At 42.9% G+C, this 22,279-nt stretch overlaps 1 long non-coding RNA gene across 3 annotated transcripts; it reads left to right on the forward strand.

Annotated features, from left to right (window-relative positions):
- Nucleotides 1-14,591: 14,591 nt before the first annotated feature.
- LOC142924845 (uncharacterized) lies at nucleotides 14,592-19,881 on the forward strand. Of its 3 annotated transcripts, none has more exons than XR_012941951.1 (3): nucleotides 14,592-15,313; nucleotides 19,003-19,103; nucleotides 19,501-19,881. It is a non-coding gene; the product is annotated as an uncharacterized LOC142924845 (long non-coding RNA). The 3 variants fall into 3 exon arrangements; XR_012941952.1 differs by lacking the exon at nucleotides 14,592-15,313 and adding an exon at nucleotides 16,584-18,478; XR_012941950.1 differs by lacking the exon at nucleotides 14,592-15,313 and having other exon boundaries at nucleotides 18,492-19,103.
- The last annotated feature ends 2,398 nt before the right edge of the window (nucleotides 19,882-22,279 follow it).

Below are 22,279 nucleotides of genomic sequence, written 5' to 3' on the forward strand. Positions count from 1 at the left end.
TTTTTTATGTTAATTAGCGCGTTATATTCATTAGGATTTGAATTTGAGCTGACATTTGGTGCATCCTTATCCTTATTGTATTATCATGAGTTTCTTGGGGCCCTAAGATTTTGCTTACTTTGTATTTCTGAGCCCTGCCACCGCTCTAGTTGCTTCCAAATTGTTTCTGCATGGTTGCAAGAATATCCGTTAATGGGAGGCAATTATGGCCTTTGATAAATTACTGTTCCTATTAAACAAATGTCCCTGGATTTAGTTCCATACAACTAAAACACCGCATGATCCTTTGCTTGCGGTGCCAAATGGCCCTTCTATAAAAAGAGAAAAGGGCCCTCATGTTGTACTGGGCACACGCTGTTCCACAGCCGATGTTAGAGTGATTGTGCTTTGGGCGTAATTAATTCATTGGGTATTGTGATACTCCATGTGTGTACGTATACTGATTATGTTGACAGTTGGTAGTAATTCATATTCTTAGCTCTTTCGGTAAAGTCACGTTGAAGGGAAACAATAAAATAATAATATATATAAAGCATGCAGTCCAATGTAATGAAATAAACATGCGTACAAATGATTAAGCTCGCTTCTTTTTTTTAAAGCTTTCTTTCGATGCCTCCTTCTGCAAAACGTCCATACACAAGCACACGCACACACGCAACAATGTCCTGTGCGTAGCCTCGCTCCGTGCACCTGTGAATAGCAGACACCACAGACCTCACCACTCATTAGGCACGTGATGATTCACCACCCCACACTGGAAATGTCATGAATTGTCAGGATTCTGGGTCACGATTTGTTTCATATATAATTCATTCCTTTTGTCCTGTTTCGTTTGTGACTTATCCAGCGAGATGGATTGTGCCGTGGCGGGACGGAGCGGGACACGGGGAAGGCTTTCAACCAGTAGTGGATATAAAATGGATGATGATGCTCAAATGTTAAGTGTGATTCTTTCAACTTTACTTCTGCCCAATTTAATACAGGAAACAGTGGCTACTGTGCAGCCTGAATTAAGGAACTCTTAAATAATAATTTGTCTCGGCAAAAACGAGAAGTCATCTGCTGAGGGTTTTGGGCAGGTCTGAACATGGCCTAGAAGGCTTCCTATTACCGCAGCCACACACTAGCGTCACCTCAAGCGCACATATATCATCAAAAATCTAGACTCCATTGTCATCACCACCAGACATCCTCGGCCGATTGTTGGTTAAGGAATAATGTTTGTTGACAAATAATACTATTCGACAACTCTTTGTCAATCCAGTGCTGGCTGAAGGTATGCTGTGTCAGTCATGGGCTAGTTATTGACCTGTGAGGCAGGTGCATTCAGATGTTTTGTATATTGATATTGCTGCACGTCATCACACTGGTCGCTGTGGGTTGGTGAGCAGAAGTGACACAGGACTGGTTCAGGTATCACTTGCCACTGATGATAGCCGGGATCAGGGATCGAATGCAGGCCACCGGGTTCACAACACGGTGTGCTCACTGATTTGCCTACCACTCCACCCTCTCCTTGATAATATGCATACATATAAGCACAACATAGTAAAGTCACGTAGAATGTGACTTTACGTGACTTTACCGAAAGAACCAAGAAGATGAATCCCTGCAGTCACGAAAGCTTTAAATCGAAACACAACATAGTAATTGCACAATATGTGGTCCAAAGTACTAAATACTGTACAATCAAATCATTTAAGTTATTCAGTGGCCTCTGGGGCAGCAATGTTCACCTTCGAATATTTTAATGATAGTGGAATGTTGTTTTTTTTATATTTGAGTGTATTCTCATTGAATCTCAAGACGGTTTCCGGAGGCACCTGAATTGGAATTTAGACCAATTCCATTTAGAAGACCCATTCGTAAGCAGGATCAAATATATTCCATACAGGTGCGTTGAAACCTACTTGTGCTATTGCCATCTCCTGGTCACCGCACACCCCAGAAACTCGGTTTCATGGAAATGTGTGCGATCCACCAACCCTGGGTTATAGGTTCACGTCACACCTGGTACTCGACATTCATGATCTTTCTCACTTCATCTCCACTTTTATTGTTTCCCTAAAACACATTTTTTTCTTGTTTAGCACCGTTCCATCACAAGCCTTGTGTGTATCTCAGTTGTCCTTCAAGCGAAGTTTCCTGTCTACATCAATTTGGGTTTATTAACAGAGGAAGGCAAACGTGCTGGGGTTATTGTCCCTTGCCTAATGCACACGGTTCTCAATTGTCAGAGTTATTCCAGGCGTTCTGTGTTTGCATTAGACAATCCAAATCCTTTCATCAGCAGCAGTGCCACAATATGTCGCCTGCTAAAGCAGTGAGGTTTATGTGAAGTGGAGTCAGATAATGAAGGCAATAGATGGCCGTAGAATGGCTAAATGAAGACCTGCCACCCACCGAAATGACAATTGACAGCACCTGGGATATTGCAGATGTGGTCCCCCCCCCCCCTTCCTTTCCCTCTGCAGCCTCATGAATTTTTATGGCATGACTTGGTTATGGCTGAAATTCATTAACCTTCTGCGCAGGTGAAGAGGTTACACATTGCGGGGTGACGCGTGCCGGTGACAATTTGATAGTAATTTTCAAAGGGACATTGAAAACGTGGTATAATTGCCACCTGTGAGATATATGACTCACCAATAGCTTTATTATGCAAAACAATCTATCGTGTTGCAGTGTGTATGAAAGTGATATAGAAAAGAATGTATCTTTGATGCACATTGGGTAGGTTTGACAATGCTTACTTGACTAAATGTGATAAACACGAATCTATTATGCTTAATTTTTTTCAATTATCATACGATATTTATTGAATTTTTTTTTATAACCATCTAATTATTCACCCTACCAAACGATTCGATACATTTTCATGATTGTGGGTCAGTTGCAATGTTTTAATTGATTATTCGTCACGTACAATTTGTTTTACCCAAATAAAATAACGGGATGCTGCTGTAAAATGTCCCATTAAAGTTTTACACAAACTCATTGCGTTTCTGTGAAGCACTCTAATAATATTTAGTTTTATATACTGTAGTGTTGTTCATGAAAATTTTATCTCACAATTGCTGAGGAACCTCAGACAAGCTGGGAGGCATCAGCGAGGTGGTGAGCTGGTGCCAACAAGCTCTCAGTCCTCTATATATTGAGATGATTCAGCCGATGAAGTGGTTATACACCGTATGTATGTTGAACTTCTTTCACACCGTATGTAGCCAACCGTGCTAATTAGAGGTGCTGTAATAAGTATATGTGGGTAAAAAGCAGAACTCTGATTTGTGTCTCCGCATGTAAATAAATGTTTGTTCAAATCCATCAGCTTATTGGCTTTCCAAACCAACATTCGACTGGTTATGAATGCTGGATCTCAGCAGTCAGGCCCGCCAAGAATAGTCTGCGAATAAACTAAAACATATATTGACTTATGCATGGAGACATATAACGGAGTTGTTTTGACATTTTAGATGCACATGGTTATGATTATTGTCTATCAAGCCATTGACCATACACAGACCACAATCATTTGCAAATGTGTTGTGATACGCGAAGATTGTACCGTTAATGTTGACAATGCAGTTTGGGAGTGGCGTAGTGGGTAGGGTACAATCCTACAATTCCAGGGACCTGGGTTTGATTCGCGGCCACGGCTAACATCACTGGCGAAAAGCATCTGAAGCAGTCAATACTTTCCTCTTTTACCAACTCACAATGAACAGCGCGTTGAGGTTTCTTTAATAAGACACACCAATGACCTGCACGACATAGGGAGGCATTCATCCAGCAGTGGATTGTTGAGCAGCTTTCTATTATTACATAAATAATCATTATCACAGCAGCTTTCTATTATTACATAAATAATCATTATCAAAGCAGCTTTCTATTATTACATAAATAATCATCACAATGATACCGATGTTGTTGCGTTGGTGCAATTTTAAATTCCAACGTCAGTCCGGAACCGTTCTGTAAAGTAAACCTCCGTTTTATACAGCTACAGCAGATGGCGTCATTAGATCGTCGAGTTGCCTTCACACAGAAGCTTAGAATGCAACCCCATTACATTATTCAGTGAAATTTCATCCCCAGCCGTGCACTCCCAACAATATTGATTAATGATGCTTCCAGGGGAGGCTTTTACCCTGTTACATTCTGTCCTTGTGTACAGTGAGCATTATTCTGTGGCTAAAGTTGTGTACACACATTTGGAACTGCGTTATATTGAGGTTAGGATAGAGGGCATGTCTTGTGTGTATCACCCCCCCCCCCCGCTGTATTTTGCCAGTTAAGTGATGCTGGCTTCCAGTTATGTTGCCAGGCTTTTGAGGGTCCAAAGCAGAAATGATTTGTGGCTCCACCCACCTCCACCCGCTTTCAAGGTGTACACACCTCGTGAGATGACCGCAGAGATTTTGACAAGAGATATGCTGTCGTGAGATAAGATGAAGGCAAATAAATGTAGACAAATAACAGCGAGGTCATGAGATGAGAGCAGAGAGATGCGGACAAGACAGAGATTAATTGTCATTGTATGTTACTTAGCTTATGTTTCATGAGGATTTGATTTTAAGCTGATATTTGATCTACCACATTTTTTACATTTATGAATCCAGATCCAATTTCGATTTAAAGCTTTCGTGACTGCAGGGATTCATCTTCTTGGTTCTTTCGGTAAAGTCACGTAGAATGGAAACAAAGTAATAAAAATAAAACATAATAAAATAAAATTCTCACGACGTTTCGGCCACAACACAAGTAGCCTTCTGTTCCGTTCCTTCACCTGAAGAAGGCTACTTGTGTTGTGGCCGAAACGTCGTGAGAATTTTATTTTATTATGTTTTATTTTTATTACTTTGTTTCCATTCTACGTGACTTTACCGAAATAACCAAGAAGATGAATCCAGATCCACTTTAGCCTTTTGAGACACTGCGTTTTTGCTTGGTTTTCTTGGGCCTAGCGCGCCAAACTACTGACTTCAGTCAGAACATTCACTTTATATTACAGCCCAGTGAATTCTGAGGTATTCCAATAATCAGAATTTCAGCAACCTTAAAGCGGTCAATAAAAAAAACCTTCTGGTGGCAATTTGCTGCACTGTTAGTTTCCATAGCACTGTGTCCAACATAGTCGTTGCCAGTAAAAAAAGTTGTGTAGCTGAAGACCACAGACCAATGTCTACAGCATTCACATAACATCATGATGTTAGTGACCCTATTGAGTTTGATACTCACCCACAGATAACATTACCAACCCGCACTGACCAATCGCGATGAAGTATGGTCAAACAATTCGCATGACTGACACAGCACGAGTCCACCCTGCAGTGGATTTTGCTGTATGGGGCACTGGTAACACGAGTGCCTCACAGCAATAAGGGCTTGGATTCAATTCCTGACTCAAGCACATTTGTGTGTGGAGTTTGCATGTTCTCCCGCTGGTCTTGCATGGACTTCCTCTGGATTCTCTGGTTTCCTCTGGTAGCTGAATACAAACATACAATGCAACTATTTTTGGCAAAAAAAATGCTAATGCTGAAAATGATATTAATATTGCTAAATTAGGTTTACACATAGAAATATCACCCCCTGCTGTTGTAAACTTGGTAGGACACTCCAGACAGAAGTCTGGAGACTCAGTCCGGCTTTCCTCGGTAAACAATCATAATGAAAGGGGCTCTAAATTAGTATTATTCTTGATATCGTCTAGCAGGTTTATTTTAAACAAGAAAGCTCTGGACCGGTTTTGAGCTTCGTGGCCTCACAAGCAGAATCGAGCTGTATGTTGAACTTCGTTCGCACCGTACCCAGCAAACAACCGTTGGTTGGTTAGAATCGCAGGACAACAAGCTGTCGTTCGGCCTACGGCAGCTTCAGTGCTGCGTTATTCGTTGAATCGTAGGCTGCTCCTTACTCCGGCGATGACCTACTGCGTGTGCATATACCCTGCTCTAAGCACGCTTGAGACGATCTGTTACAACGGCTGGGCCTGTCTTCAAGGAAACAGCCCTTTATCAAATGGCACGCGCGGCGGAGTGACGGATTTGATTGTCTAAATAATAAATTGATGCCGGCTATCGTATGGGGGAGTTCGCAGGGTGTAAGGCGTGGGTCGCTTTACCTTATAGCCTCGCATGTTCCAGGGAGGCAGCGATGCCCATCCACTCACTCAATGCAGCATTAAAGTTTGTGACCGCAGGAATTCTGAAATATTGTAATGCATTGCACTTATGCAGAGACAAAGACCATGCCTCAAGTGGGGGGGGGGGGGGGGGGCATGCCTCACTTGCCAGAACTAGCGGGGAGTCAAACAACAGACGTCGTCCCAGCCCACTCGAAATATCTTACTTAATTTGTATTGTTAACATTATAATTGGCGTTTAGCCAATTAGCATAATGGGAATATTGCCAATGGACATAATTGACACACGGTGTTATGAGTTAAATGTACGTATTCTTATGGACACTTAATTTGTACTGGTAAAATAAAGCAATGGTTTGTTAAAATGTATACGTACAATACTTTGTACATGCGCAGCCCATTTCGCTAATGCACTGCTGGCTGGATGAGTGTTACCCCAAGCCTTCTGGGTTGTGGATATTATGGCAGTACAGGGTGTGGTTTATTGGATCCTTCTGTGCAGGGCTTTGACTATTATTCCCTCATAGACATCGTGTCTCTCCAGGTTTTCTGGTCTCCTCCCACATGCCAAATACGAATTATTAAAGGTCATTACAAATCCCAATGCAGCACGCTCCCGAAAAATAACACTGTATTGGGACTATATTCTTTGGGTATTTCGGTAAAGCCACGTAGATAGATCAAATAATTAAAAAATAATAAAAATAAAAATATTAACAATATCACGTTTCCATCTCAACACAAGCAATCGTCATCAGGTGAGAAATATCGCGGGAGAGCTGGTGAGGATATACGAGACTCTGTGAGACTTACCTGCACAAAGGATAATATTATTATCATCATCATGCAACTGTATATGTAAAGGTTGCATAATTAAAAACGTGTCTGTCGCATATAAATGATGTGGTTTCTCGTGTTTATAATGTGAAAACTTTTAAAGTATAGTTTGCTGTAAAAAAATACATTTGAATGATATCGGTAGTAGGAAATGAAAATGTTTAATCAAATACTTCTGTTGAATAGGGCGCCCGTGTTCAAGAGAGCCTAATAAGCTGGCGAGATTATTAGCCGCGTGTTGTATGTCTGTTTATTCCTTGCGCATCCTTCAAAGCTGTCACTAGAGATCAGGGTACACCTGCAGGTTTGTTCACTTATATATCCGTATTCCAGTGCACTAGGCCATTATCAATGGAAACGATGCAAATAAAGCACGGGTTGGTTGTTTTTTTGTCGGCTGCCACACGCAGCATGGACAAAGGCGAGTGCAGACTCCCAAAGACTCGCGGATACGAGCGGGTGGACTCGAAGAGGCGACCAAAGCAGTGAACACAGCGACACGCTGCAAATAAGTCGCTCTCTGTACGGTGGCACGATCGTGGGGACGCGCTCGCACAAAACGTGGCATTCTGCACAGCTCATTACAGCAGCCTTTAATGAAGACCGCTGGCAAACTCGGGCGAAGGCATTGATTGCAACGTTGTGGGAGGAATCTGTCATCCCCTTAACGAGGGTTGGATCCGTCTGCCTCAGGGTCTGTTTAGTGTGAAGAAAAAAAAACTACATCGAGGTGAATGGCCGAGTGTGATTAAGTTGGTATCGACAAGCCTGACCCACAACATTTAAAAATAATCTCAAATCTTGACACCGTTTTTCTATGTCACCAACACTCGACATTTACACAGACTATGGCATATGTGGATACCTGATGCACAAGTGGAAAATAAAGAAAAACTCTCCAGTGTGCGACTGTGGTCATTCAGAACAAGACTAGACAACACGTACAGTGAGCGAAAAAAGTATTTGATCCTCTGCTGATTTTGTACATTTGCCCACTAAAAAAGAAATGATCAGTCTATAAATTTAATGGTAGGTTTATTTGAACAGTGAGAGACAGAATAACAACAAAAAAATCCAGAAAACGCATGTCAAAATATTATAAATTGATTTGCATTGTAATGAGGGAAATAAATATTTGACCCCCTCTCAATCAGAAAGTTTTCTGGCTCCCAGGTGTCTTTTATACAGGTAACGAGCTGAGATTAGGAGCACACTCTTAAAGGGAGTGCTTCTAATCTCAGCTTGTCACCTGTATCAAAGACACCTGTCCACAGAAGCAATCAATCAATCAGATTCCAAACTCTCCACCATGGCCAAGACCAAAGAGCTCTCCAAGGATGTCAGGGACAAGATTGTAGACCTACATAAGACTGGAATGGGCTACAAGACCATTGCCAAGCAGCTTGGTGAGAAGGTGACAACAGTTGGTGCGATTATTCGCAAATGGAAGAAACACAAAAGAACTGTCAATCTCCCCCGGCCTGGGGCTCCATGCAAGATCTCACCTCGTGGAGTTGCAATGATCATGAGAATGGTGAGGAATCAGCTCAGAACTACACGGGAGGATCTTGTCAATGATCTCAAGGCAGCTGGGACCACAGTCACCAAGAAAACAATTGGTAACACACTACGCCATTAAGGACTGAAATCCTGCAGCGCCCGCAAGGTCCCCCTGCTCAAGAAAGCACATATATATGCCCGTCTGAAGTTTGCCAATGAACATCTGAATGATTACGAGGACAACTGGGTGAAAGTGTTGTGGTCAGATGAGACCAAAATGGAGCTCTTTGGCATCAACTCAACTCGCCGTGTTTGGAGGAGGAGGAATGCTGCCTATGACCCCAAGAACACCATCCCCACCGTCAAACATGGAGGTGGAAACATTATGCTTTGGGGGTGTTTTTCTGCTAAGGGGACAGGACAACTGCACCGCATCAAAGGGACGATGGACGGAGCCATGTACCGTCACATCTTGGGTGAGAACCTCCATCCTTCAGCCAGGGTATTGATGGGTATTCCAGCATGACAATGACCCAAAACACACGGCCAAGGCAACAAAGGAGTGGCTCAAGAAGAAGCACATTAAGGTCCTGGAGTGGCCTAGCCAGTCTCCAGACCTTAATCCCATAGAAAATCTGTGGGGGGAGCTGAAGGTTCGAGTTGCCAAACGTCAGCCTCGAAACCTTAATGACTTGGAGAAGATCTGCAAAGAGGAGTGGGACAAAATCCCTCCTGAGATGTGTGCAAACCTGGTGGCCAACTACAAGAAATGTCTGACCTCTGTGATTGCCAACAAGGGTTTTGCCACCAAGTACTTAGTCATGTTTTGCAGAAGGGTCAAATACTTATTTCCCTCATTAAAATGCAAATCAATTGATAACATTTTTGACATGCGTTTTTCTGGATTTTGTTGTTGTTATTCCGTCTCTCACTGTTCAAATAAACCTACCATTAAAATTATAGACTGATCATTTTTTGTCAGTGGGCAAACGTACAAAATCAGCAGGGGATCAAATACTTTTTTCCCTCACTGTAACGACGCAATGTCCGATCAACAAATATGTGCGAGACATCACAGCCATACACTCCGCTGCTCTTGGTGCGGCGATCTGGCTTGACCACCTGAATGTGAAATTGTTGTTGCTCTGCATGACATCAGCCGTATGAAGGAAATACTGCCTTATAACAAACAATACATTCACTGGGCTAGCGTTTTGAGCAGTGATCCTTGTTGAGAGTAGGGAGAGAGCCAGATTGACTGATGCCAACTATTGAGTTATTCAACCCTTCGGACAAATTACTGTAAGCTAGTCTTATCCGCTTGTGTGTGTAATGGAGTGTACTGTATAGCATACCACGTTTTGCAATATTGTGTCTATCTATGATTGTGTCATTACATACTCTGCAGAAAGGACATTGCTAACACATTAGCAAATTATATATATGTTTGTATTATAAGAGTAAATTATAGATGCGGTAATTAAAAAAAAAATATTTATCCTCTGCTCCACTGCCAATGCAATCCCTTAATATTGTACTTGACTGTTTAACATATGTTGGTAAAACTTTTAAGCAGCAGGAAATATGATTAATTTAGGCTTAATGAACGCATTTCTGAATAAATGAACTGTCACAAAGCACAAGAAAAACTGATTCACACGCTTCCATCTCTCACATCTCTCTAAGTCCCAGAATGCATTATATTGGGCACCTGCATTTAGCTCCTTACATTGTCTAATCGTGAGATTAATTTAAATTCCCATGTTTTTATTTTTTCATTGAAGAATGTATTCAGTTTTGTTGTTGACGCTTGTGCACCACTGCCAATGCAGTATCACCAAATAGTTGTATATGTAGTGTCATAGCGCTGACTCTTGTAGAGCAGCTGCATCTGTCGGTGGGCACTTAGCGCACACGCCGCTGAGCATGTACACGGTGTGTGTGTGTGCCGGCAGGGCGGAGGAACTGGGTCAAGGGTCACGGTAGACCTCGTGGGGAAGCCCCTGGAACCCTCTGGAGGGTCCGAGAAGGGAGGCGCGGCTAGGGCAGAGCCGAGGGGAATAAAAGCAACGGAGAGCGAGAGCTCCGGGCTGCCGGCTCTGGGAGTGGAGTCGTCTCGTCGTCGCCGCCGCCGCCTTCGCCCGATCGTTGCGTGGCCGGGACAGCTGTTGGCTGTCCCGGTCGACGCTGTCGGTGCAACGCGGGTAGGGTCGTGTCTGGGCCGGGCCGTGCGGCAGCGTGATCGTGAGAGAGGGGGCCCGAGTTGGTGGCGTGAACTCAACAACAAGAAAAGGGGAGGATGGTGCCTCTCGCGACAACATCGCCTCCGACTGAGTGTGTGCACGACGCACGCCACCCGCACGCACACAAAAGCAACGAGCGTCGAGCAGGAGAGACGCACACAGGACACAATATATTTAGGGTGATCCATTTATAGGTACCCCACTGATTTCTACTGACCCTCTTATATATGATGACCCTCAAGTTTTTACGCATCATTAAATGATTTGAGCACATCACAACAACTGGTTACGTCGGGCAACGTTTATCGGAAGGTTGCTAAAACATTTAATACGTCTATTGAGATTAGCGGGAGACATATTAAGGCCTTCATTTAAAATCACGTGCCCTTTATTTCGTACGTACGCTCTTCCCATTATTTTCGTGTGGTATCTATAAATGGATCAGCTTGTACGATGCATTTGCTCGTTTTTGAATGAATAATACTCACGATTTGGCTTCAGTTACATTGAACCACTCAAGCGAAATGTAATTTATAATCCCTGGAGTATTAGCACGAAGGTCTTTATATCCTGATTGACGAGTTGTGAAGGCACTTTAGTTGCCTGTAACGCCCACTCTTTGCCACGTGAAATTAGCTCAGGGTCAATCTCAGATGCTTCTCGCTACAGATAAAAAACAATCGTTAACATAAATGTAAATAAACATTCAATAAAAATACACAACCCTTTGTCAATATGTTGCATAAGGGTCTCCCGCCCATACAGTGTTTGGCAACAGGGTGGTTTGACCATACTTCACCACGCTGGTCAGTGTGGGTTGGTGAAGGTGCGGTTCAAAACCAGTTCAGATCATTCGCCACTGAGATTAGCCATTACGTATTGTTTCACAAAAGCAAGTGATACGTATTGTATAACAAAAGCACGGGAATGCATCAGTCTGACGACTTCATCTCTCATGTGGTGGGTGGGTGGGGGGCACACATCCTGATGCATCATCCACAGCGATGAAAAACAAGAAACAGCCCCCCCCCTCACTCGCACGTCAATGTGTTTGTACATTCTCGCGCTCGTGAGATAAACCCCCCCCCCACAACGGTCATCGTTTAGTGCACACGGGCACGTCGCCACAAACAAAAGAGCGAGATGCAATTTCCTCAGATTATTGCAGCCGTGAAAAAACAATCAGGAGGTGTGTTGGCCAGGATAGGAGGAGCGCAAACACCTTGGGGGGGGGGGTCCCTTTCCCTCTGTTGGGTTTTATTCTTTTCTTGTCTCTGCTGCTGAGGCAACACGGCGCCGCGGTGGCGAGATGTTAACTCCCTCGCCTGGTGTGCAGGAGGTTCGTGAGTTCAATCCCGAACCCTGACGCCTGCTGCTGCTGCTGCCGTGTATTGGGAGTTTGCGTGTCCCTCCCTTTCTCCCCGTGGTCGCGTGGATTTTTCTTCGGAACCTCCGTTGTTTTTTCCCCCTCCACGTTCAGAGTCAACATGGGTTTAGAGTGTTTTGGCTGCTGCACTATTCCCACGTGATACGCCACTTGCTCGAGCTATCTCTGGTCACTTCTAAAACAAGAGCTATACAGCTCAGTGGGACTTACCAGGTAAAATAAAAATAGTTGAGTTTAGTATTACAGGGCAGTGTACATTTTTGTTCACAAAGTTTGTGTAAAAAATATAAAGTTGATTGAAAAGATGTTTTGAGCCAACAGCGATTATAAGTGGATGGAAATCATTGACAATGATTAAGACTGCCAGCCAAAGACTGAGGGATGAGTGACCGTGACGATATTACATGAACGAGTCTGAATGAAGACGCAGACTATGATAGTTTCGTAAAAAGTTACTCGAAATAGCAGTCAACTGAGGAAGACCAAAAACAGTAATTTACAAAACTGTATTTGAATATTCTTTGGGTCTTTCGGTAAAGCCACATAGATAGGAAAAAAATATCTACGTGGCTTTACCGAAAGACCCAAAGAATATGAATTCCTGCAGTCACGAAAGCTTTAAGTCAATGTATATGAATATTAAAAATGTTTTCTGAGGTCACTGACGAGCTGACCGGGTCGGGGGTGGTGGGGGGGGGGGAATTCCATGCCCTCGTCACACCAACATTTAACAACGACACCTGATGACGGACGCTTGTGTTGCGCCCGAAACGTCGTCATTTGTTTCATTTTATTTTATTTCTAACTATGTGACTTTACCGAAAGAACCAAAGAGTATGGATCCCTGCAGTCACGAAAGCTTCAAATCAAGAATGAACGAGATAGTGGACGCAAATATTTCACTCCTGTATTTTCATCGACTAGATCCTAAGACAATGATGACATGAAATCCACAGGCTAAGACTTTACAAACATTCCACACGTTACCATCGACCAGACAAAGGCTTGTGACGATTATGAAATAAAATGCTCGCCGCATTGACGCCACGACGGGGCAGATCAAGTGCCGTCGCCTTCTGGATATGCCTTCACTTTTTCGGCAGCGTTGCCAATACGACGTTTAAGAACAAGAGGCCCTCTCTGCGGAACACGCCGGTGACGCGCTGGGGAGAATCTTGTCCACTTGGTTAGCAGACGCCGGAGAGGAGCCAGCAAGAGGCATTTGCCGACGCGAGGGCCAGAACAGTTCGTGCCCGATGCCACAGCCAAAGTTGAATGCCAGCAACTGGCGTGCACACTTTGGAAATAGAGTGCTTTTAAAATTAGATACCGGAATGTAATTGCGATGAAGCAATGCGGACCCGCTGCACGGTATACAAATGACTAACGTAGATAAATGCCCACTCCCGAAAGGTGAAATGAGTCACCAAAGGGTGTGGGTAGATTTTAATATTTGTATACCCGGTGCATGATGGTTATTACTACTGTTGTGCCGTGTTATCGTTTAGTTTTCTCTGCACAGAGAGAGACCTCACCTGCTGATGTTTTGACCTCGTTATCCAGCTTTGAATTTTTATACCAAATCGGCTTTAACGTTCCTCCAAAATACGCCGTAATTATTGCGAGAAATATAGCGTGTCGTTTCGCATGCATACGAACGTGCAAATTTTAGCACGTACACAAAAAAAACACGCATACATATTGGGGATTTAAAAAAAACAAAAACGCATCTATCAGCAACCGAATCTGCCGATATATCAGTAGCAAAAAGGTCAATTTATAGTCAAACAAATAAAGAGCGAGAGAATGACATGGCAAATTATCGCCAACGGCAGCGAGCGGCGAGCGCTTGCTGTTGGCGTCTGGAGGAGGGGGTCGTTCTAATCGTCACCGAGTTTAATTCCCTCTGAGCAGGGCTGCCCGTGACAGCGTTGTAATATCAATTCATTGTTGCTACAAACCGTTAAGGCTTTAAATGACGGGAGGAGACGCGCGTTTCACCGGTCCCGTGTTTTTTTAATCAACTCTAAAAATAGATATATTTCCAATGAATTACAAAACTGTGGGATTGTCGCCGACTTTAGGGCTCCACGTGTTTTTTGTAACCAGCATGTTGCACTGGCGCCTATTGGAAAATGTGGGCGATTTCCTGACGTGAACGAATGATATTTGTATTATAATCTTTTGCAAGCTCTCAAAACTGTATTTTTTACGAAAAACAAACATTTTGTGTATAGTCTTTATTTTTTGTGACCTTTTGTGGTTTTCATGGAAATTTTCCTTAACGCAATTATACGTGTGTGTACATCCGAGAAATACATATTTGAATGAGTAAAAGTTGAAATTGCAAATAATTACATCAAATGCATTAATTTTTGTTTATGCAAGATAACAGAGGTTTGCTCATTAGCCAGATAAAAGTGACATTGCTGTGAGTCATGGGATGTTTGTTAAGAGCAATGCATTTTACAGAGGAAAACACTTAACGGTGAGATTGTGCATACGCAGGCAACATATTTAATGGCAAATATGTTACGTGCGTACCTGTTCATGTATATCTGCCTCAGAAATATAATAGCGCAATGTTTTCTCACAGTCCTTTGCCAATTTAAATTCTGAGTGGAGGCATCAACACGACGTGTTGGTCGTGGCGAGCTGTTCCACCATGTCTCACCACACTGGTCTGTGCAGATTTAAAGCTTTCGTGACTGCAGTAATTCATATTCTTAGCTCTTTCGGTAAAGTCACGTTGAAGGGAAACAATAAAATAATAAAAGGACTAGTCCTTCTAAATAAACTGCCAAATCGCTGCGCGTGGCGCTGACGTTTTTTTATAAATAAATACACCGTTTAAAAATAAATAAATTAATGCAAACCGACACACCTGATGATGACCGTTTGTGTTATGGTCGAAACGTCGTGAGAATTTTTATTGTTTTATATATATTTTATTATTTTATTGTTTCCCTTCAACGTGACTTTACCGAAAGAGCTAATAAAACAGTCTGTGCAGGTTGGTGAACAGAGTTCCGTCGAAAGCGGTTCCGACAGAACCAGACAGAACCAGTTCCGACAGAACCAGACAGAACCAGTTCCGACAGAACCAGACAGAACCAGTTTCGACGGAAGTCGCCACTGGTGTGAGCCGTGGCTGGGCATCGACCTCAGTTGGCTTTGTCCACCACTCCAATATAACAAACGGTATGCCTTGCACACCATGTATACTTGCAAAAGTGAATCTGCAAACATGAATTGCCTTTCGAAAAAAAATGCCACGCCACTCCCGTTTGCATACCCTGACCGAGATGTAGCACGAAATGCTGTTTATTTATTTTTAATAAAGTAAGTCCAGCAACCGTTTTTTTTTTACATATCGGTACGGACAATATTTTCACGGTTGATACAAAGCTGCTGGTCGAGTGAGCCCTGGGTTCAGGCACATTTGTATTTAAACCCAAAGCACGAGTCGGTGGGAGCCCCGGTGAAATGGACATCACCAGCGAAAGGCTGGCCGATGGTGACAGTGCTGATGAACTGTGGTAATGACGACCAGTACTGCTGATCACTTGGGGACTTGTTGCAGTCGAAGTTTTTTGTTATCATCCTCCCCTCCTCCCCCACAATGTGTCTGGGCAATGGAGAATTTAGGAGCAGTCTTTTTCAGAGCAGAGATTAAGCTGTGACCCTCCGCGATAGGTTTGCCTCGGCAGCTGTCCTCCCAAGCGGAATACGTTGGCAGTGATGGCGGCACTTATCGAGAAGAAGATGATGATTGTGTTTGTGGTTAGAGTCACGGATCAGTGGGCTTGCATTTGACAATTCTTTATTATTTGTTTTGTTCGATCAGCCACCAACAAAGCCACACTAGGCATCACGAGACCATTATCTAGCATTTGGAGCATCACAGTTTGTTATCGGCGGCTTGACCCGAAGGGCCTTGGTTTGTGTCTCTTTGTGGAACTGCTGACCGTGAAGCCACATTACATTGCGGCGATGTTACCTGCACGCAGTGCGTCGTGAGTGACAGGGCTTTGTCTAAGGCGCCTCCTCTGCTGCTGGTGTTTTATGATCGAGTTGAAGGACAAGGTGAGATGTAGCATGTATGTTGAACTTCTTTCACACCATACGCAGCCAACCGTGCTTATCAGAGGTGCCCTTCAGAGAGATTCCTGCTGCAAAATAATAAAAGTAATACGTTTAAATATGTAAGGCGTATTTCATCTCAAAAGGGACAATCACCTCCCAGCGTGTGCTGGACTCGTCCATGAGGAACGCAACTTGAAGAGCGATTTGCGTAAAAGGAGCTCAACGCCAGAGCTGGGCGTTTCACAAAGGGACGTTTGAAATCTGAGTGTCTGGCAGACAGAGGTGTTGACTGCAAGCGCCCTTCTCAAAAATCGATTGCTGTGTACATTCCTAAGCTTCAAGTTTATTTTGTTTGACCCGGGTGAGAACTCTGAGAGAGCAGGATATAGTCTCATTTGCAAGAGTCACCTCGGTCACCAAACTGGCAAAAAGAAATACAAACAAAGTAAAGCAATGAAGCAAATATAAATCAGCGTAAAAACCAAACCGTGTCACGTCAAAAAATCCCAAAAGTTCCACAAACAGAAATCATTGTTCATGTTTCTTTTGCTGCCTGTGGTTGCATTGTGTCCTCGCTCTTAGCCACCGCGTGTACACAGGGAGATAATTGCATTCCCCGTCGTGTAAGTCGGCTCAAGAAGATGATCTTCAGACATATCACGGTGCAATTAAAATACGGAAACGTTTTAACGGATGCAGGGTGACTTTTGGACTAATATGTCAACACACAATGATATATGTCAAATATATCCACAGCATAACCTTGGGCGGCTGAGGGGGGGGGGCGACAGAAATACAAAACTCATGGAGGGTGGCATGACACAATGCACAATGTTAGACAAACTTTTGTCTCTCATGCATACTGAGCTATAAACCTCCCCCCACCGCGTACACGAGGCAAGGCTGCGGTGTCCATCGCCTAATTGTATTGTGGACGCCACGGTGGCTAGGAGATGTTAACTCCCTCGCCTGGTATGCAGGAGTGCGTGGGTTCGATCCCGGCCCTGACGCCTGCTGCTGCTGCTGTATATTTGGAGTTTGTGTGTCTCTCTCTCTCTCTCTACCCGTGTTCGCGTGTTTTTTTTAAATATCTGGGTCCTCCAAGTTTTTCCCGCCACATTTAGAATCAATGTGCCTTCAGAGTATTTGGCTGCTATAAATTTTCACGTTATGATAAGCCACTTTGTTAAGCTATAATTTGTGGCCAGGTCGCTTCTGAAAAATAGCGATATAGCTCAGTGAGCCTTACCTGGTAAAATAAAAATAAGTTTAGCTTCATAATTCTAGATTTGAAGCTTTCGTGACTGCAAGGATTCATACTCTTTGGTTCTATTCGGTAAAGTCACGTAGGTGAGGTAAAGTCACGTAGGTCACGTAGGTGACTTTACAGCGATTTTGCTGTGACTGGTCCCACCTGAAGACGGAAGCTTGCTTTGCCTCCGAAACGTCGTGTTTTAATTGTTTCTTTCATTTTATTTCAATTTATTTTAATTTGTTTCACCTACGTGACTTTACCGAATAGAACCAAAGAGTATTTAGCTTCATAGTTTAGTATAATTTTCTTTTGTCATGCCTACTGCTCCAACTAACACCTGAAGTTTGTGTAACTATTGATGCCTGTAAATTACACGAAAGGGGGTGGATGAGCCTTCAACAAAAGGAGGGGGGAGTGAACCCTTTACAGCCCCTTGCCCGATGCTGCAGGAACGGCTGCGAAGCTGTCACCGTCACTTCTTCTCCGCTGTTCAGGTTGCAATGACGTGCGAGCATCCCATGTCATGGGCTACAGGAGAGTCCTTTAATATTGTACTACCCGGCTAAACGTTGCAAATGTTTTCGTGAGAAAGTTAAACCAATGTCTTGCTTTGTTTGGTAGAGTCGCGAGTGAATGCATTTGAAAACATGCATTTAGATCATTTAGATTAATTTGCTGCTATACATTTCCACACGATAAGCTACTTTGTTGAGTTATAATTTGTGCCTAGGTTGCTTTTGAAAAATAAGTTAACTTCTCAGTGGGCTTTACCTGGTAATATAAAACATTGTTTAGTTTAATTTGTGTATTTTTGTTTCATTGATTTGTGTACCTTTCCTATACTTTCACTGCAATCGTGTTTTTGTATTGTTTGTTGTAACGTTCTGACCCGCTCCGACTGGACATCTGTAAAAAAAGAGCTTAATAGTTCATCGGATTCCCCCAGTACAGATACTGATTCTGATTAATTCTGCTCGCCAGACGTGATGGCCATCTTTTATATGTGCGCCGAACATTCAGAAAAGGTGCGTTCGTCCTGTTTGTCGACTTTCTTCACGTATTGTTTGTTATTGATTGTATTCCTGAATTCATTTCGTGTCCATCATACCAACTCAGTCAGAGCTATGACAACCAAATGTGCGCACAGGCCCACGCAATCTCATGTTATTGTCATCAATAAATAATAATGTTCGGCACTTTGTCAATTTGCTGCTGGATGAAGGAGTCCCCCACAGCGTGTCGTTCGGGGGGAGGGGTGTTTTTGACCACACCTCAGACAAATCTGTGTTCAATTGGTGTTAGGCGCCTCGTTTGTGGAATGCCTTGCCCTAGACCGTCAGGGACGCTCCGTCAGTCGGGGTTTTTAGGGCTCGTCTGAAAACACGTTTATTTTCTCTTGCTTCTCCCCGTCTGTGTCAGGGTTTGTTTGCCTCTGAGTTTTAATGTTAAGGGTTATTTTTTACTGGGAATCTGTTGCAACGCCTTGTGTGAATGGCGCTAGAACAAACTGAGTTTTACTTATTTGTTTACGCTGCTCGGTAAATTCCAGTGAAGCTGGAACGAGGGGATTGTCCAGGACCAGTTCAAGTTTCACTTGCCACTGATGTTGGTCGTGCAAGGGAATCGAGCGGAAAGGCACCACGTTTACAGGTGCAGTGCACCACTTATTGAGCCAACCAGATTTCAATGCCTGCACAATGAATGTACACACAATATCGTGGTTATATTTCAAGTGCAGTATATACTTTATTGTGGTGGATACGTGACGTGATGCAGCTACAAGAACTGCAGCAATGTTCCGTCCATGGGTGAATAGCTCGGAAAATATTCACATAGCTTTGGGTGAAATATGCATCGAGTTAAAAAGTATTCCCGTATAAGGGATCGTTACGTTGTACTCACTTCTGTTGAGAGTCATGAGCGATGGTATAAATTGCACATTCTGGCAGGAAAGATCAAGCCTATCCATAAGATAACCGACCAAAGTGCAAAATAGTGTTGCTTCCTGTCAGAAAACAAAGTCTTTCATTAACTATCATTCCTGCAGATGGGGATGAAGACCTACATTAGCAGGCATATGGGGATGCCACCCACGCACAAAACGCTTCAAAATACCGGCGCAAAGTGACCTACGACCTCCACACGCCACCTCACCACCCACGTGCTCCTCGTGTCTTCGATTCCGAGTCATCATCCTATCCGATGAGATCCGGCGACTGCCCGCGGGCAAACGGAGAGGGGTTTATTGTTATTCAATCTCGCCGTTCTCAAGATATTACCTCGGAAATAAATAAATAAACGCACACAAACATTACCACATACGGCAATACATAAGGACATGTATATAAATGAAATCAGGTGTCATATGGAGGTCAGATGTCAAGAAAATGTGCTGAAACTTTAATGATTAAAAGTTCTTGAATTTTTACGAAGACCTGATGCTTGGGTGATAAGGCACGGCAGGGACAGGCAATTTTTTTTCTCAATAGATTCACATTAACCCTTTTACCAAAGGTTTCCTGAAAGTGTGGTGTAATGCTTGCCATCTGTTTGATCACATCTTATAGGTGTGACATTTAAAGAAAGAAAAAAAAACAAGCAATCTGCCAGGATTTTTCAAACATTCCCTAACCAGAGGTTCTATTTCAATATCGGTACCTTTTCAAATTGGACTCACAACACTTGTTTAGATGTTTTTTCCCCTTTGGGTATTTATTGTTTCCCCAGTAAGAAATGATTTCGTTGGGGATTTAAGAGTTCAGCCAACGGGAGCATCATTCCATCAACATTAATACCCTTGTACAGAGATGTTTTATAATATTGCAGTGAAAGCTCCGGTCTAAAACTTGCAAATATAAATGTCACCCAACATTTCTATAAATGCACAATATAACCTGCATGGTTGACATTGAATATGTACCTGCGGTGATGTTGCATTAACAAACAAAAATGCGCAAGGCATGTTTGTCTACAAAGAGCAAAACAGTTAAACAAATTCAAGATGATGTTTTCAAAATATTTGCTAAAAATTTCGTCAAAACATAAAAATCCAGTATTTTACTATTATAATTCTGCCAGTGAGAGGGCTCAAGCATTCCAGCCGCAGTACATGCCACCTAACCCCCGCACGCCTGGGTTTAGACACTCGAAATGAAATCGCAAATGCAACTGTTTGCACATGGGGATGAAGCTTCTTCATAAGAGTGGAGGAGGCTGTAATGAAATGTCAGCTGGTGTTTGCCTGGCTCCCGGTGCAGGCAATTGGGCTCGGAGGCTGATCAAAAGATTGAAACATCATTGTAGCCAGCAGACACCCAAAACAAGGAACTTCATCAATCAAACTTGTTTCTATTACAGAGGAGGGGCTGTGACCCTCCACGCTGACAAGTCCAATGTTGATCGTGTTGAAGCAAAAAAGGGCCTCGTTCATGTTTATTAACGTTACGTTTAATATTTAGCTTTCTGTGAGATGCGTTTTTATTTGAGTTCATCTCGAGCATCGCAATGTTTAGCAGAAAATAAAGCGAGTTCCGTGACGTGAAGGCCAGAACCGTCGGAGCCACCACAGGTGTTTGATCAATACACCCGAGTGTGATTTAATTACGAGAAAAGCTATCAATGTTGGGCAATAGCCGTGCTTCAAATAGCTGATGTATAGGGAGTGCAGGGGGAAAAAACACTAGAAAAGGGTGACTCGATATGGGTCCACAGTGTGGAGTCTAAATTGAAGCCCTAGATTACATGGATTTTTATCGACTGCAGGTATCATCATCAACCCTCTTGGGATGAGTTTCACCTTTGCTGGTTTAAAACGTATTCAGACGTGTGACATGGGGCCAGTCGCTGGATATGACAAAAAAAAATTGACTTCAACGACACGCCTGCATTTACATTCAGGTGAAGAAGCGGATTAAGGACTCTGCCCACTGGTCTGAAACATATAAATCCGGCTCTGGGAGAAAATAGAATTTTTATTGATGATGACATGGCCATCCTAAAATTGGGGATTATCATTTTCATATCACATCGCATACATTACCAGCCTGTAGTTGATTATCCACTTTCTGCCCTATTTTATTTTGTTGCTGCCTTTCCCTGTCCCATTGATATTTAAAAAACATAGCACTTCGCTTAAAAATGTCCCTCCAGACCTGTCATTTATTTTTCCCGCCGTTATTTCAACATGATGCATGCGTGTTCATGAGGTATTTATTTTTTAATCATTGAAATCCCTCCCACAACAAGACACAACATCTGAAAAATGTATAATTTTCTCCTGGCATTATAAAATTTTCTTACAGGTATTCTGGATTACACAAGATGCATCTCCTTAATTTTACCGGTGCACTCAAACGTTTGAAATGGTCAGGTAATATATAAGAAGTGTTATATTTACAAAAGCCCTTTATTTATCCAGAGAGTACCGTAAATGGCAGCGCTAGGCATAAACAAACAAGCAAAAGCTGAGGGCCTCAAATAATTCAAGGGACCCTGATTAATGAAAAATAAGGGTACATCACATATCATCTTAAATTAAAATATCTGTAATCTCTATCTTGTCTGCATCTCTTTTCTCTCATATGTTTACATCTCTATTTTTATGTTTACATCTCTATTTATATGTTTACATATCTATTTTTGCTACATTGCCATTACCATAATTTAGCTTAATCTCTTTCCTATGTCTCTCAGGTTCCCCAATGAGCTATCACCACCACTGCTAGAAGGCCCCGCCGAGTATAAAGACTCTCATTTCAGGCGGGCACTGCATTGTTATATTTGGTCAATTCCTCAAAGATTCTTTGTATTTGTGAGGAAACTTGACA

Source organism: Petromyzon marinus, chromosome 17, assembly GCF_048934315.1.
Source record: "Petromyzon marinus isolate PM22_M1 ecotype Great Lakes invasive population chromosome 17, UKy_Petmar_22M1.pri1.0, whole genome shotgun sequence".
NCBI lineage: Eukaryota > Metazoa > Chordata > Hyperoartia > Petromyzontiformes > Petromyzontidae > Petromyzon > Petromyzon marinus.